A 17,355-nucleotide genomic window follows, 5' to 3' on the forward strand; every position below is an offset into this window, starting at 1 on the left:
GAAGAGGCTTAAACAATCTGATTTAACACATACACATCACAATCTATACTAAAGACGGAAGTAGTGTGCATTCTTATTAAAAAACAAATTCTCTCTAAAAAAAAAGCATGATGAATAGCGTGGATTCATATTCAAAAACAAAGTTCCTTTCAATGACGGTTATAGTGTAGAAATAGTGTAGATTTTTATTCAAATACACATAGTCCATATATAAATACGAATCGAAAAGAACATACGATAAAATTTCATGAATATAGAGCATATTATAGTTTTATAAAAGCAAAAAAATATGATGAAAGTAGAAGATGAAGACTTACATAGAATATAACAACAGCAATTTGGGTTGTTTTCTTCTTTTTTAACTTTAGGTTTTGTATCTAGGGGGGATTGGATTTAGAAACTTGGGGAATGGGTAAAGTATGGAATTCCAAGGGGTTGGGGTGGATTGAGAATCCCTTGGGTTTCTAAATCCATTCCAAAAGTGGCCAATCAAACACTTGAATGGGTAATATCCATTCCATTCCATACCCCTCAACCATGTGGGGTAATATCCGTATAAGACCCTTTAAATTTAGGACTATAACGTAAATTTAACATGTGAAATATGGTCATAAACGAAATACAACAATGAAACGATAAAGATTAAGAATCAACCTCGGGTCCTTTGTAGTGCGGCGTAAAGAACAGAAATCAACAGAGATTTCCTCCTAATCGTTGCACCCAAGACCGTCTGAGAATATGCCCTTGTGCTAGAAATGCTCTCTAATTGACTTGCAATATCGAGAGAGCTATTGTGAGGTTTTTACCGATGTGAGATCTAGGTTTCAGAGAGAAATGATCTCCAAAACCCTAGTTTTTCTGTAAATGAAATTGTCTAGGTCAAAAGGAGAGGGAGCCTCTCCTTTTGTGGTCTCGGTCCGCGGGTCATGAGAGGAGGGAGTGGGCTTTCCACTTTCTCCTCATTTAACTCGTGATCCGACTGATCCGACTCGTCTCGCTAAAATGTATATGACGCGGTTTTTATAAATCGTCATCGGTTATCGGCTATTAAAACATCAACTAATAACACGGGTTAGTTGAAGTATTAATATATGTCCGACAAAGACGATATTGTATAATTTATTCAATATACATTAATTAAATATAATCGTTTATATTTAATTTACGAATTAATTTCTTAATTCGCCTTAGCCGTTATTATTTAATCCGTATTAAATAAAATATCTCAACATCACATTTTTGACTAATTACTAGTCAAATAACTGACTAATGGTTAGTCAAATTTGGCATCTACATGACTGTATTTTCATACCGTCACATCTCTCAAACGTATCCTATAGGTGTGACTTTTAGGGACCAGTTGATCACCGCCATCTGTATGACAATAACGTCAAACTTATCTAGCAAGCCAACCGTTATTGATAAACGTGGACCAACTGATTATTATACCAAAAGTATGCCCTTTGATCCTTTTAGAGATTTATAAGTCCTTGCACTAACTATAAAGGACACCAGCCCCAACAAACCAAACACCCCCTTAGATATTTCAGCCTTGGGACGCGAACCAAAGAAAAAAAATTAGATGTAAGACTCAACTTTTAGAATAATGACAAATTAACAATTAATAGAGCCCAACTCTTTACTAAAATAGTTGAGCGGAAAAACATAAAGTAAGAGTTATTCTTTTCACAAAATCTCATTGAAGACGGCGATATCCGTCACAAGCTTGTGACGGATACCGTTTCCTCTCACAAAATACCCATTGAGAGGTGAGTGAGAAGCACATGGGGGGTGCCCCACCTTGTCCCCTCTCCCTTTTTTGTGAGAGATTTTCAGCTTGTGACGGGATTAGCCTGTCACAAGCAAGACGCTTTGTATTCTTTTAGTTCAGAGAGATGAGAAAAAAAAATGAATTTGAAAATTAATCAAGAGAATTGTGTGAAGTCATGAAATATGTATTATATTGTTTTAACACAAAATTAATGATTTCAATTTATATATTTTATCAAATAATTTTCTTGAATTTTTTTTATGAAACTAAAAATATTTTTATAGTTTATTTTTATACAGGGTATTTATGTGTTAAGTCATTCTCTAATACTCCGTATATAATAATAACACTAATAAACGATTTAGGAATTTATAATTTTTAGATTTATATCAGTTTTGTTTTATTTTAATTAAATGATTACAACTCATAGTTTAGAAAAGATTATAAAATATCACAAAATCTCATTATAGACGGCACATATCCGTCTATAACTAAAGACGGACCAAATACAATACCACATTCCTAATAGGACAACCAACAAGTGGGGTGATAGGGGTCAAAAATTTCACCACTTTCAAGTTATTTGACCCATCTTTAGCTATAGACGGATATATCCGTCTATAGCAAGACTAGCTGATAAAAATATATCGATCTAGTCTTTAAGTTAAGATTAGTTGGGGTTTTGACCTATACTGCAGCAGCACTACTAGTGCACTAACATGGTGGGGTCCATTGTACTCCCAACTTTATCAATAGAGAGCTCATACAGTGTCAGTAGTAGTACACTAGTACACCATTTTTGTCAAGTCTCGAAACTTCTTCAATAAAAAAGTGTTAACTCATTGATGATTCATGATCTATAACAAAATTATTCTGCTTAATTACATGTGCAAAGATTAGGCCAAACCCAGCTCAATTTGTATCATATATGCCTCTTTCATTAGTCCATTGGTTCTCATCATGCCACCTTTCCCTACTTTTTTGGGACAACTTTAGGTACCCATGTCCCCCATTTATATTAAACAACACAAATTCTCATTGAAGACATGACATATCCGTCACAAGCTGAAGACGGATACCATTTTTACTCATGATATCGCATTTTTTTTTCTTCGCAACACTATTCATGTGGTCCTTTTTCCACTAACCCATTTTATTCCATTTTATCTCACAAAATATCGTCACAAATGGTACCGTCCGTCACAAGGGAGACCAATTGATTAAACAATTGGTCTCCTTGTGACGTTACCATTTGTGCGGATATTTTGTGATTAAAACAGAATAAAAATGGGTTATGGATGAAAGGGGACCACATGAATATAATTGCGAAAGAAAAAAGTAAATCTTAAAAAGTAAATTTATTATCCGTCACTCAAGATGATTTGATATGCTGCAAATATAAACAAGAATTTGTGTATATTAAAATACACAAAATACTCCAGTTCTTTTAAAAGGATGATTGAGTTGAATTGGCCTTCTCAATTTAGATCTGAGACTGATTAAAAAGTTATACTTCTATGTGTTTAGGACTTAGGCCTGCTTTTTTCTCGCTTATTTTCATTTTATTTGATTCATTTCATTTCTATTGATTCGATTCATTTCGATTGATTGATTGACTCCATTCGATTCGATTGATTCGATTCACTCCATTCGATTGATTGATTGATTCATTCGATTCGATTGATTCATTCATTTCATTTCATTTCATTCCATTAAATTCAAATTTCATTTCACCTTTACTAATTTAAATAATAGTTATTATTAATTTTGTTAACAATAATACTATTTTTTTTATTTTAATATTATTTACTATTTATTATTATTATAATTATAATTAATAATATTGTTAATAATTTATTTATTTATTATTATTACTATTATTATTATTATTATTATTATTATTATTATTATTATGATGATGATGATGATGAATATTATTATTAAAATGAATAATAATGTTATTAATGTTAATGTTAATGTTATTGTTGTTGTTGTTGTTGTTGTTGTTGTTGATATTATTATTATTATTATTATTATTATTATTATTATTATTATTATTATTATTATTATTATTATTATTATTATTATTATTATTATTATTATTATTATTATTATTATTATTATTATTATTATTGTTGTTGTTGTTGTTGTTGTCGTCGTTGTTATTATAATTATTATTGGTATTATTATTAAAATTCATAACATTTATTGGTATTATTATTAAAATTCATAACATTTATTATTAATATTATTAATGAGGCACACCGAACCGACTTGACTCACTTGCCAATACGGGGTCTTACAAGTCAACACGCTTGCCAACATTGTTACAAATTCGCTTGGTACCCTACGAATCACAAATCGTTAAAAGCAAATTCTATCAAGTTGATTACTGAAAATACATGTAACACATTTTCTATAAGCGAATCGCGAATCGGTAAGGCGTATTCATAGCGAATATGGTAACCGTGCTTGCCAAACCATCATTTGAGGTACACATAAAACCTATAAATATCTCACTATTCACCAATCAATGGTAAAAACTTCTCACCAACAACTTCCTCTCTCTAGAAGTAAGACTACTTGAGCTACTACCTGAATTCGAGCAACGCTTACTTGAGTGTTTTTATTATAAACAATTATTTTACTAATATCATTATTAATATGACCTTATTATTTATTATTGTTATTAAAAATATTATTAGTAGAAAAATACTATTTTTTCATTATTATAATTTATGATTATTCATATATAATATTATAATTTTTTTCTTATTGTTCCGGGTGTAATTCCAGAGCAAGTATTGTTACCACCCGTGGCTTGTAGAATAATGTCTTTGGTTGAATCCTTCCTTCCTTAGTTGTTCCTCTCGGCCTCTCCTGCAACAATGAACGAACTGAGGGCTTGGCTTTGCGCCAAGCGTACTCACTCCGACGCTCAAGTCAGTAAACTTAAAGGATTAAGTTGTGTTACTTGGCTAGGTATGTATTGTAGAGAGATAAGGAAGATATTACCAGATGAATAGTGTATTTAGGTTAAGTTGTGGATCCATTCCTCAATGAAGGTTGAGGAGTATTTATAGGCTTTCACCTTTTGTCACGTAGTGGCCAAGTGGCTAGCAGGTGGAAAGACTGATCTACCCCTCGGCCGAGGGACCTATGGCAGGCCGGCGGGCCCTGTTGACTCACCGCCGAGGGGTCTTGGATATGAGTACGCGGGTATGTGTCCCTACCGCGGGTTGCCATGCCGAGACCCAGCCGACAGCCGATGGGGTCGCATCGGCTAGGGTTGTCTAAGTCGTTGACTTCTTTGTGGATATCTTTGACCTTGCTCAATATGTTGACTTGGTCGGTGTGAGAATATGCCCCATCAATTTGCCCCCAGCGTAGTCTATGCCGTGGTATGGGCTCCGATGTTCGTTTGAGCGTATATTCTGCGCAAGTAATTTGTAAAAAATTTTCTGCATCGGCTTCTTCTGCGGCGGCCTCTTCTGCGGCTTGGTTCTGCTTAGGCCGTACCATATCCCCCCTCCACATGGATGTGTAAAGGGCATCCGATGTGGAAAAGAAAGTGACGCTTGCCGAGACCAGGGTTGAGAGTGCCGGTTGTTTTTGATTGCCCCCGGCCGGCGCTACTTAGCTTGGTTGATCATGCGGCCGGCGGAGAACAGATGCTTGAGAATTTGTTGAGGAAGGTGAATAGGCGGAGAGACATGAATGGGCGTGTTGAAGACGCTTGGTCACTGTTGCATTGATTGACGTTCAACTGTTGCAACGATTGACATCCCGTGGTTGCATGTCCGACACGTGTCTGTTCGCTGATTGGTTGACGCTTCATGGGCTGTTCTCTGATTGGTCCTTCTTTATGGGCTTTTCCCTATAAATAGGGCAGTTATTCCGTGAAATTGGCCACCAATTTCATTCTCCAAAATTTTCTTCTTTCTAAACTTTCAAGGGCTTCTTTGTCTTCTAACTTTCAGAGTTGTTACGACATGCTCCGCCCCTGCGGTTCTGGCTAGCTTGACTCCGGTTATCACTGCCTTGTACTTGGATTCGTTGTTTGAGATCGAGGAGGTAAGCTTCAAGGCGTGCTCAAACACGTCTCCGTCCGGGCTAAAAATAATGATGCTGGCTTTCGAGCTATCCGTCGTGGAAGGGCCGTTGGTGTGTATCTCCCATACGCCGGGATCCTTCTCCTTCTTCGAGACGATTTTATGTGCTTCCCCCCGGTCCGAGACGTATATCAATGTCAGGGCCCGGATGGATATCACAGCGTCGATTTCGCTCAAAGTGACCCGACCTATGAGAACGTTGTAGGCAGACGTGCCGTCGATGACTACGAATTCAGACATAACATTCTTGGCTGCACCTCCCTCACCGAACCTCACCGGCAATCTGACTGACCCCAGGGGTACCAAACCGGCCCCAGAAAAGCTGTACAACGGGTTGGTGCAGGGGCTCAAATCTTCAACCCTCAGACCGAGGCTGAGAAAGCATTCTCTGTACATAATGTTCGTGTAGGCGCCTGTGTCAATCAGGCACCTCTTCACCAAGTGGTTGGCTATGTCCGGCGGATTTGTAAGTGGGTCGCTATGAAGAGCGATGACTCCCTCGTAGTCCTCCTGTCCGATGGTCATATCGGGGATGTTGGGAGCGGGGGTGGCTGTGTTGGGCACAAAGTTGATGGCCTGATATGGTTCATTCAGGTGCCGTTTGTGCCCATGAGCGGACCCATCGTTCCCGTTGCCCCTGTTGGCATCTGGTTTCTGGCCTCCGGCAACATATTTGCCGAGGCTCCCCTTCCGGATCAGCTCTTCAATGGCATTCTTCAGATGTCGGCAATCGTTGGTTAAGTGTCCGGTGTGGCCGTGGTACTCACGATCTTGGCTCGTGTCACCGTCACTCCTCGGCCTAGGGGTCTTTCCCACTTTCGGCCCTCGTTCTTGCTCAAAGCGAAGACCTCGGCGGCCGATACGACTAGGGGGTGTGATCATCGTACCGTTTTTTGTAGTACGTTCCCGAGCTCCCCGCATCCGCCGAGCTCGTTTCTGGGCAGACTTGTCGACCGTGACCTATTATTCTCACGGCGTCTTTCATCGGACCGTGACCCGTTGTTGTCACGGCGTCTTTCATCCGGGTTGTCCTCCGGCGCTCTTCTTTTCGAGTGCTCGGCCTCGCTGGGGCCTACCCAGGTCTTGTGATAGTCCTCTACCTTGATGGCTTGGTCAGCCATTTTCCTGGCGGCGTCCAAGCCCAGGCCTCCGCACTTGATGAGCTCATTTTTTAAGTCTCCCCTTGGGAGGCCTTTCATCAGCGCGAAAGCCGCCAATTCGGGATTAATTTCTCGAATCTGCTGGACCTTTCCGTCGAACCTCTTCACATAGCTTCGTAGAGACTCGCCCCCCTCCTGTTTGATAGTTAGGAGGTCCGACGTCTCCACGGCCCTCCTCTTATTGCAAGAGTACTGGGCTAGAAAGGCGTCCCTTAGGTCGGCGTAATAGTATACCGAGCCGTCGGGAAGCCCCTTGTACCAACTTTGAGCCATCCCATGCAGGGTTGTTGGGAAAACTCGGCACCAGACCTCATCGGGCTGCTCCCATACCGACATGTAAGACTCGAAAGCCTCAGCGTGGTCGGCTGGATCACTATCTCCTTTGTATGATAGAGGTGGTAACTTGAGCTTGGTTGGCACCTGGACTTCTAGGACGTAGGCACTGAGGGGCTGTCTGACCACGTGTCGAACGACACGCGGCGATCGGCTCCTCGCATTCCTAATCCGGCTCCTCCCCTCGTAGCGGGAAGGACTCCTTCTTCGACTCGGACTTCTTCTCCAACTCTGCTGAGTCGGACTCCTCTGGCTCCTTTGGGGTAAGCCTCGTTCGTGCTGCGGGGACGCTGTCCTCCCATGAGTGCGGGAAGGACTTAGGTCTACCACGCCCACTTTGGGCTCCCCCGGCGACTTGGCTGGGTCAGCTTCTCCTAGTGCTCCGTTCAAATTTCTCGGAGTCACGTTTCGGGCCCTGGTCTCCTGGACGGTTTCCGCCGCTCTTGTCGGTGTGACAGTGTGAGCAGGCGTATTACTAATTAAGTCCAGGAGCATTTTCAGTTTTGCTACGTCAACCACATGTCCCATGATGGTGACTGGTTGGTGGGCGGCGGCGTGTCAGTATTATCGGCATCCCGAACTCCGGTTGGTTTACTCCGCCGGTGGAGGGCTGCACGACTCCAGAATTGTTGAAGGTATCATCTTGGTAGAATGCGGTTTCGTCGGTCACGACTGCGTCTTGTTGTTTCGACATCTTCTTAGCTTTTTGGGTGGGTTTTTGTTGTTTTTTTTTTGTTTGGGAATGAATGTGACTAGCTTCTAGTAGCGTTTTCCCACAGACGGCGCCAATTATTCCGGGTGTAATTCCAGAGCAAGTATTGTTACCACCCGTGGCTTGTAGAATAATGTCTTTGGTTGAATCCTTCCTTCCTTAGTTGTTCCTCTCGGCCTCTAATGCAACAATGAACGAACTGAGGGCTTGGCTTTGCGCCAAGCGTACTCACTCCGACGCTCAAGTCAGTAAACTTAAAGGATTAAGTTGTGTTACTTGGCTAGGTATGTATTGTAGAGAGATAAGGAAGATATTACCAGATGAATAGTGTATTTAGTTAAGTTGTGGATCCATTCCTCAATGAAGGTTGAGGAGTATTTATAGGTTTTCACCTTTTGTCACGTAGTGGCCAAGTGGCCAAGTGGCTAGCAGGTGGAAAGACTGATCTACCCCTCGGCCGAGGGACCTATGGCAGGCCGGCGGGCCCTGTTGACTCACCGCCGAGGGGTCTTGGATATGAGTACGCGGGTATGTGTCCCGGTGGCGGTTGCCATGCCGAGACCAGCCGACAGCCGATGGGCTGCATCGGCTAGGCTGTCTAAGTCGTTGACTTGCTGTGGATATCTTTGACCTTGCTCAATATGTTGACTTGGTCAGCGGTGCAGAATATGCCCCATCACTTATAAATATTAATTTTAGTATTACTATTATACTATGAATATTAATATATTATAGTTGATAATAACAATAATATTGAATACTATTATTATTATTAATATGATTATTTCGATTCAATTGACTCAATTGACTTTATTGATTCGATTCGATTCACTCGGCTCTATTGATTCGATTGATTCGATTGATTGGCTCCATTCGATTGATTCGATTGATTGATTCGGCTCCATTGATTCGATTCATTTCGATTGATTGATTCAGCTCCATTGATTCGATTCGATTGATTCAGCTCTAAAAAGCCAGAAAGAACAGGGCCTTAGTTGAGCCTTGGAAAACTGAGAAGAATTATAGAGGACAAACGACGACGTTTTCTTAAAATATCAAATACTCCTTTATAAGAGAGTTCTGATCAAAAATTGCTACCAAAGTTAGGTCTTGGTAGCAATTTTTAATCGGAACTCTGTTATAAGGGAGTAATTTTGAAATTTTATTTTAAAAGGGAGTAACTTTGAAAAAACTGTAAATATAAGGGTGTAATTTCGAATTTTTCCTATATTTTACAATAGAAACGTTACCAATGCAAATGGTAGCGTAAGGGGTGAGGCGGTTTGATATACCTAGTCTTACCTGTGTGTCTTTGTATGCAGCTTTACTATGTGTTAGCAATATAAATAGATCTTTTTCAAATGATCCCAAGATCAAAATTACGTCGAAAACTGCATTGAAAGACCATTAATTCACAAGAGAAATATCACAACCTCTTTAGCGGAGCATTTTTTATTTATTCCTTCATAATCTAAAATTAAAGAATAATAAATCTTAGACTTCATTGCAATTTTCTTTTTAAATGTACAAGAATTCAATTCAGTACAGGTAACACACCTTATCAACCAACACTTAAACAATGCAGACTTTATAAAAGGGCAAGTCATTGAATCATCACAAATTTTCATTTGTGACGGGCGTATCTGTGGCAAGCTTATGACGGATCAAATATTTGATCCGTCGTAAGTTTGTGACTGGCTTAGGAAACTTGCTCTTGAATCATTGACATATCACAAATCACAATGCATGAAATACTCTAAGGTAGTGTTTGGAAAGTAGGAATTGATTTCATTTTCATTATTCAATTGTAGAAATCAAAATGTTTGAATTCAATTCCAAATCCAATTCAAAAAGTTCGTTGGGGAAATCCCTGAAATTGGAATTGGAATTGGAATTGGGCGGGACCGATATTGGTCGAGGTTATCGGGAAATGTTTTTATTGGAAAAAAATAAAAACTTTCACGGAAAATATTTACGATTGGAAAAAAATATAGAAAATAAAAATACTGCGATTAAATTTGTATATAAAAAAGACGTAAATAGTGATGAAATTGAAATGACTACTATATGGTAGGAATTTGAGAGGCTCAAATTTTAACTAGGTTGGAATTGGTAAGGAATTGAGTCAAATTCTAATTCCAAATTCTAGAGGTTCCCAAACACTTGAAATGTTTTAATTACGGAATTCAATTCCAATTTTAAGTTGCCAAACATGCCAAAAGTAAAAAAAAAATGTCCTATGTTAAATTTAACATTAGGCAAACAATAGATTGTTTTATTATAATTATTATTTATTTATTTTATAAAAACTGCAAACTTTTATTGAGATCAAACAAAATTTTGCAATAAATTAGTGGGCAGCCGAGATACTATCTGAGCTCCCACTCCCTTAACAACAACAAAGTTAAGTCTAGTAAAAAGGTAAGTAGCAGCATGTAATACCTCATATTTTATAGTGCTGCACTCGACCGAGTACACCGAGTACTCGACCAAGCACACCGAGTACTCGACCGAGTGGATGCTCACTCGATCGAGTGGGATAACCGAGTGGCCAGTGGGACTTTTGACCAAACTCTAATTGTGAGTCACTCGACCGAGTGGCTGGTGCACTCGGCCGTGCGCCACTGCTCAGTCCTTTTTTTTTCGCGTTGAGGTTTGTTATTGGAATTTGGTATTTAAACCCTCTTTTCAATTTTTCCACTCACTCTCACTCATAAACTATCCCCCTATCTCTCAAAATCCCAAAAAAATCCTCTCAAACTTTATCCACTCAAATCTTACCCATACCTTGAAAATTTGATTTTCCAATTCACATCCTTTGTCAATCGTTTACACTTGTAAGTATACTTTCACACTTTTTCTTTTATTCATAGTTTGTAAACCCTAGTTTTTAGTATGTTGTCTTATGAGATTTTAATTATGGTTTTGACTAATTAAGTAGGCTAATTAAGGGGTTAATTAGTATTATTATTGTTGTAGTATGTTGTTATGATAGTTAGTCATAATTTGTGTAGGAGACTTCATTGAGGAGCCCTTCTAGCTTGCTTGATTGAGTTCTTGGAGATTAACAAGAGGTAGGGTTTACCTACTTAGCTTTGATAATATGGGTGTTTGCTTGTACATTAGTTGTCATGAATTGTATAATACATGTATTAATTGTATGATAACATGAGTAAGTAAGTCATTAGAGTTTGTTTGTATACTAATGTTGAGTGTTCATCATCTCTCATGGTTAGGAAAGTGGATTTGGCATCATGATATCACCTTGTTGCATAATAACATAAATTGGGAAGTTTGTCGATTAATTAGTTAATTTATTGGTAGACATGTCGGACAAACCACTAGGATAAACCTACAACTCAACTACACGGCAAAGTAGCTCCCGCTCCACTACCACCTCCTCCGGAAGGATCTTTAGGGTCTTAGTTTTGTGGACGCCATCCCGGATTGCAAGACGAGAAATAAAAGGTCATCAACTCCATTTGCTCCTTCATTTTACTCAATTCTTCATCCCTTGCGGCCTCCCTTGCTTCCCTTTTGACCTTCCTTTCTTGTCTTTCGGCCTCAAGTGTAGTTTGAAGTTGAGTGACGATCTCGGGCACATATGTTTGCTTTTGAGAGGAGGGCGTTCTCGCATTTGGTTGGTCGTAGAAAAACGCTCTTGCCGTTCCAGTTCCATACATCTCCTCCTTATTGAAGCCCTCCACTAAGTCAAATCAAAGCTCATTATCGGACACATCGGGGTTCTTCGCCTTTCGAACCTGAAAATGATTCTAAAAAATGAAAATGTTAAAGATTAGAGGTTATACTTATATAATAATATGTAATCAAAACACTACAAAATTGTTTGATACTTACATATAAATCTTTGTCCTTCTTCGAACTGAACACCATTTTACCCTAAGCTTCCTCTTTGGTATGCGTCTCATAGAAATGCTCCGAAATCGTAGGCATCTTACCCTTATTCTTCTTAGCCTTCCGGAAAGAAAAAGAAAGGATAAATTATAAAGACTAATTAATAGTTTCAGTCCTAATTTCAAATATAATCTATATTATTTACAAAATTAGATATACGACGTACACTTGACAATGCGTGGTCATAGAACGATTGAGAACCTCCATAATGAGTAGCCTCAACTTCACCATCTTTCTTTCCTCCCTTTTTATTGTTTTGTGCTTGAACCGACTTTTCCTTAAATTCTTTGGTATTTCTTTGCTGCATAATTCTTCATATGCACCACCTATAATAAAAAAATATTTAAACTATTATTAACTAATTAAATAGATAAATTTGACGATAATTTGAACTAAATTCAACCATCAAAAGTAACTAAATACCTTGCATAAACTGTGGCGCTTTCTTCCTTCAAGAAATCTTATACATGTTATCTCTTAACCGCTTTTTGCCGATGTCGTTGAACGTCTCCCAAACTTAACACTTTTGTTCCGGAGGCTAATAACAGTTTTGCTACACAAAATAAAATTTTCGTTAGAGAAACAAATCACTAATAAGAAGTAATTAGAATAAATGTACATTAAATATTAAAGAACATACTAAAAAGTTATTGAATCATCCCTACTTGTCTTCTTTACTCACCTGTGACCAACAAGTAACACCTTTGGTCATCTTTTACTTAGTACTAGATGTAACTCCCCGTACCACAATTTTAGATGTAAACCAGAAATTAAATTTGTTAAATACGTATTTAGATTAAAAAATGTTTATATTAAAAAAAGTCAACTATTAATAAAAATAAATAAAGAGAAAATCTTACCAAAGGCCCTTTATGTCAAGTATCATCTTGTGATCCTCGTTGTACGTGATAGGGACCCCCCTGATTAGCCTCCTCCTCCTCCTCCTCCTCCTCCTCCTCCTCCTCCGTCTCCTCCTCCTCCTCCTGCGTACTACGGCCCCTACTAGAGCTGCCTCGCTGTCTACCACCTCGAACGCCTGCCATTTATATAACTACAATTGTAGAAATAAAATTGTTATAAAGTGTTATTAAAATAAAACACAATAACATAAAAAAATATTATAAAACACAATAACAAAAATTGTTAGCAAAAATATGTAAAAAACAATACCCAATTATCTTTCGTCATCGACATCCTCCCCCTCATCCTCATCCTCATCCTCCTCCTCCTCCTCCTCCAACTCCAACTCCATATGATCATCCCCCCCATTATCCTCTTCCTCTTCTTCCAACTCCTCCCCTTTCGCTTCTTTCTCATTCACGTAAATGATTTCATTAACTGGAGATAAAACTGATTTTGAAACAATTTCGTCTTGAAAAATGTTGTATCAAATTTTGATCTTGCCTTTGTCTTAAAGACCGCCCACCATTGTTTTTGATGTTTATCATTACTCGTGCTTGGATAAGAAGCGAAATACACTTGATGAGCTTGATTTGCGAGTATATATGGATCATACGTCAAGTATGTTCGAATATGATTAACTTCTACGAGTTTCTAACGATCATGGACTCTCATTCCGGCTACGAAATTATCTTTCCATTCACACTTTAATAAGACGGTTTTATAAGTACGGTCACGTCCATTATAGCACAACTCAATGACATCCTCTAATATGCCATAATATTCATTATTGTCATTAAGAGAAGAAATTGTAACATCATAATTGCATCTAGCCTTCCTCTTCCCGTAATTGAATGTTTTGAAATTAAACTCATTAACTGAATATCGATTCAACGTTCTAACCTTTCGTGAAGGAACAAAGGCCAAACTTCTTACCAAATCATCTTGGATATTATACTCAACTACATGGTTCTGAAACCATGGTGGAAATTGATCCTCATGTTTATTCCAACCATCATTCTTGCTCACATTTGGATGTTCTTTAATGAAATCACTCACAAATTGTGTTTCATATGGCTCCAAGATTTCACAGTTAGAAATAACGTAAAGGTGATCACGATTATATTCTTTATAATCCAAATATTTTGTTTCCCCACTTGTTAATTAACCTTCATCATCATGAGTTTGGAAAAACTCCGGTAAACTTGTGTCTACTTGATCGGCTTTATCAATATTTATGTTTTTCGCTTTTGTTTCTATATATTTTTCCGAAATAAAGAGAGCAAAAAATTTGCAATCTTTTCCGTTAAATAGGCATTGCAAATAAAACCTTCCACCAGAGCTTTATTACCAATTTTTTTCTTCAAATGATTAAGCACTTATACAATGATTGATGAGGTTAATTATTAATAGGCTTAATTATATAAATCAATAACAATTATAATTGCAATACTAGTTAAGTCCTACGTACCTTTCAAATGGATACATCCACCTATATTGGACGGGCGCACCAACTTTTGCTTCATAAGGCAAATGGACCGGTAGATGCTCCATGGAATTAAAAAATGAAGAAGGAAAGATAATCTCAAGTTTACATAATACTTCTGGAATTTGGTCTTCAAGATGAATCATGTCATTAACCGATATTGTGGACAAACATAAATCTCGAAAAAATTGACTAATCTCTGTTACTGCATTCCACACGGTAGGTGGAAGGAGACGTTTCAATGCAACGGGTAATAAGCGCTCCATGAAAACATGGCAACCGTGGCTTTTCAACCCTTGCAACTTTAGTTTCTTAAGATCAACACAACGTTTGAAATCGGATGCATATTGATCAGGAAACTTCAACTTTCCTAACCACTGACACAATGCCTTCCTTTGAGCTTTGTCAGAAGCAAAAATAGCTTTTGGCTTAGACCCGTCCTTACGAATGTGAAGTTTTTGACGATCACAAAAGTTATTAAACTCTTTTCTTGAAGCAATAGTATCACCTGACTTTCCTTCTACATCCATAATCGTATGAATGAGTTGCTCAAAGAAGTTCTTCTCTATGTACATTACATCCAAATTGCGCTTAACTAACAATGTATTCAAATACGAAAGGTCCCAAAAAATGCTTCTTCTAAACGAACTGCTCTTCTTCTTTTTCAACTCTTTAAATTCTTTTTCAGCACCATCAACACTATATGGCAAATCACGTATCAACTCCCATAACTCATCTCCTGAAAGCCGATCTGAAGCATCATCAAGCACCTCCTTACTTTTAATAAAAGCTTTCTTATTCCTTCTATGAAGATGTCTATCCGATAAGAAGGTTCTATGACAATCAAATCAACTTATTTTTTTGGAATTAGGAAGCCAAAATGCTTTGCTCTTGTCCATGAAATAAGGGCATGCCTTTTGTCTCGCGGTAGACCATCCAGATAGAATACCGTAGGGGAAAATCATTTATGGTCCATAAAAGTGAAGCTATGTTCTTCCCTTTTCTAACACTTTCTAACACTTATTTCAAAAATGATAAAAATTTGAAAATTTTCAAAAATCCAAAAACATGTTCTTCCCTTTTGTAGTGTAGAAATGTATATATTGTATATATTTGTTGTTTGATGTTCACTCTTATCACATTGGACGAATACGTCACATTCGAGGCATGAGGAATATGAAGACCACATGTTATGATCTTTCCAAACCTCCTTTTTCTTCTTATATGTTAATGACAATGTGGCTTCTTTTTGTTTGATGCGGTACAAACCAATGTGATCATAGGAGTTGCATTTAGATTATATGGCATACTAGTGATATTAGCATTTGCATTATGTTGTATATACGCTAGTTGCATCATGGCATGTAGTTGCATATTAGGAAAGATTTTGTGAAAATGTCTAGTTGGGAAGCTTGGCAAGTGTATATAGGCCCTTGTAGATAATTGTTCTCTTTGAGACTTTGTTTGCTAGAATACCCTTAAGACACCCTAGGATGTGTCATACTAGTATCTTTTGACCCATGGACTAAGGCCTAGTCAAGATCGAGTACCTTGTGGTGTGATAACTCCTTGGCTACCGTTTATTCCAAGGTGACCTTTGAAGCCATGCAACCGTTCTTTCATTTTTATCATCATGTTTCACCAACAAAAAGGGAATGGGCACAATAAATCTCCAATTTGAGTTCAAAGTACCAAAGTGTAAGTAAAAAAGTTTGCAAAAATCGCATCAATGAAAAGAGGAGCAAAAATAGACTCCTATGCTTCAATAAAAGTACCCTTGCTACAAAGTGGGGTTACTTTGAAAATGTTCAAAAAGAATGCAAAGAATTGTCAAGTATCAAATTGTCAAACATAAAAAATGGCAAAGAAAAGTTTTCAAAAGACAAAAGCCACAAGAAATTTGGGGGGAAAAACAAAAGCAAACTACCATTGTGAAACTCAAAGCATATTGATCCCTTTTATCCATTGATGATCCTTTCTTTGTTACATGGTGGAGAGGGGACGACCCTTCTTCTTGTCTAGCCAAGAGGGGGAATTCCGTGATCCTACAGTGTTTCTAACACCATGGGGAGCCAACTCTTGACGAAAGCATTTAGCGATTGAGGATAAAAGTACCATAGTTTGACACAACTTAGAGGTGATTTGTTGGTATCCTTTTAGACCTAGTAACTTGGAGAAATAATATCTACAATAGAATGTGTACCCTTAGATTCCTTCCCTTTAGATGATTTCCGCCACTTAGATGAGGAAAGTGGCTATTTTTTTTTTGTAGATGCATCCCTTACTCGATCTTGTGTGCTTAAATGATAGGACGGATCGCCATTTTGGCAAGTTCCACCTTGCCTTGCAAGAAGGCATCTTACCTCATAGGTGTCTTGTTGTGAGTTGAAGGGGCGGAGTGAGACATTGTCTCACATCGGCTAGTAGTATTAATAAGGGTCATAGTTTTAGTCACCTCTTTTATCTGGACGAGCAAAGGTTTGGTTTGGGGATACTTGATGTGACTCATATTTGTGCACATTTAGTCACCAAACTAGCCTCGTTCCTATGCTTTCTAGTACTTATTAGGGTCGTTTCTTATGTTTAGTTCCCTACTTTGCATATTGATGTGACTCATATTTGAGCACATTTAGTCCCCGAGTTAACCTCGTTCCCATGCTTTCTAGCATATATTAGGGTCATTTCTTATCTTTAGTTTCCCATTTTGCATATTCTTTGAGGTTTTGTGCCTTGGTAGGAGAGGATTGCTAACCTTGCATTTATGGAGCGAAATGGAGCTAAATGGATTGCATCTAATGACCAAGCATCGAGGAGGAGACCGATACTAGAGACCTAAGTAAATAAATAGAGTGAAATGGGCAATGATGAAAAGATCCTTGCATCCCCAACACAATCCCCGCGGATTGTTAAGGAGCCAAACAAAAGAAGAACCCTGTCCAATGATCGAAGCGGCCCGAGCTCAGGAC

Source organism: Silene latifolia, chromosome 9, assembly GCF_048544455.1.
Source record: "Silene latifolia isolate original U9 population chromosome 9, ASM4854445v1, whole genome shotgun sequence".
Taxonomy (NCBI): domain Eukaryota; kingdom Viridiplantae; phylum Streptophyta; class Magnoliopsida; order Caryophyllales; family Caryophyllaceae; genus Silene; species Silene latifolia.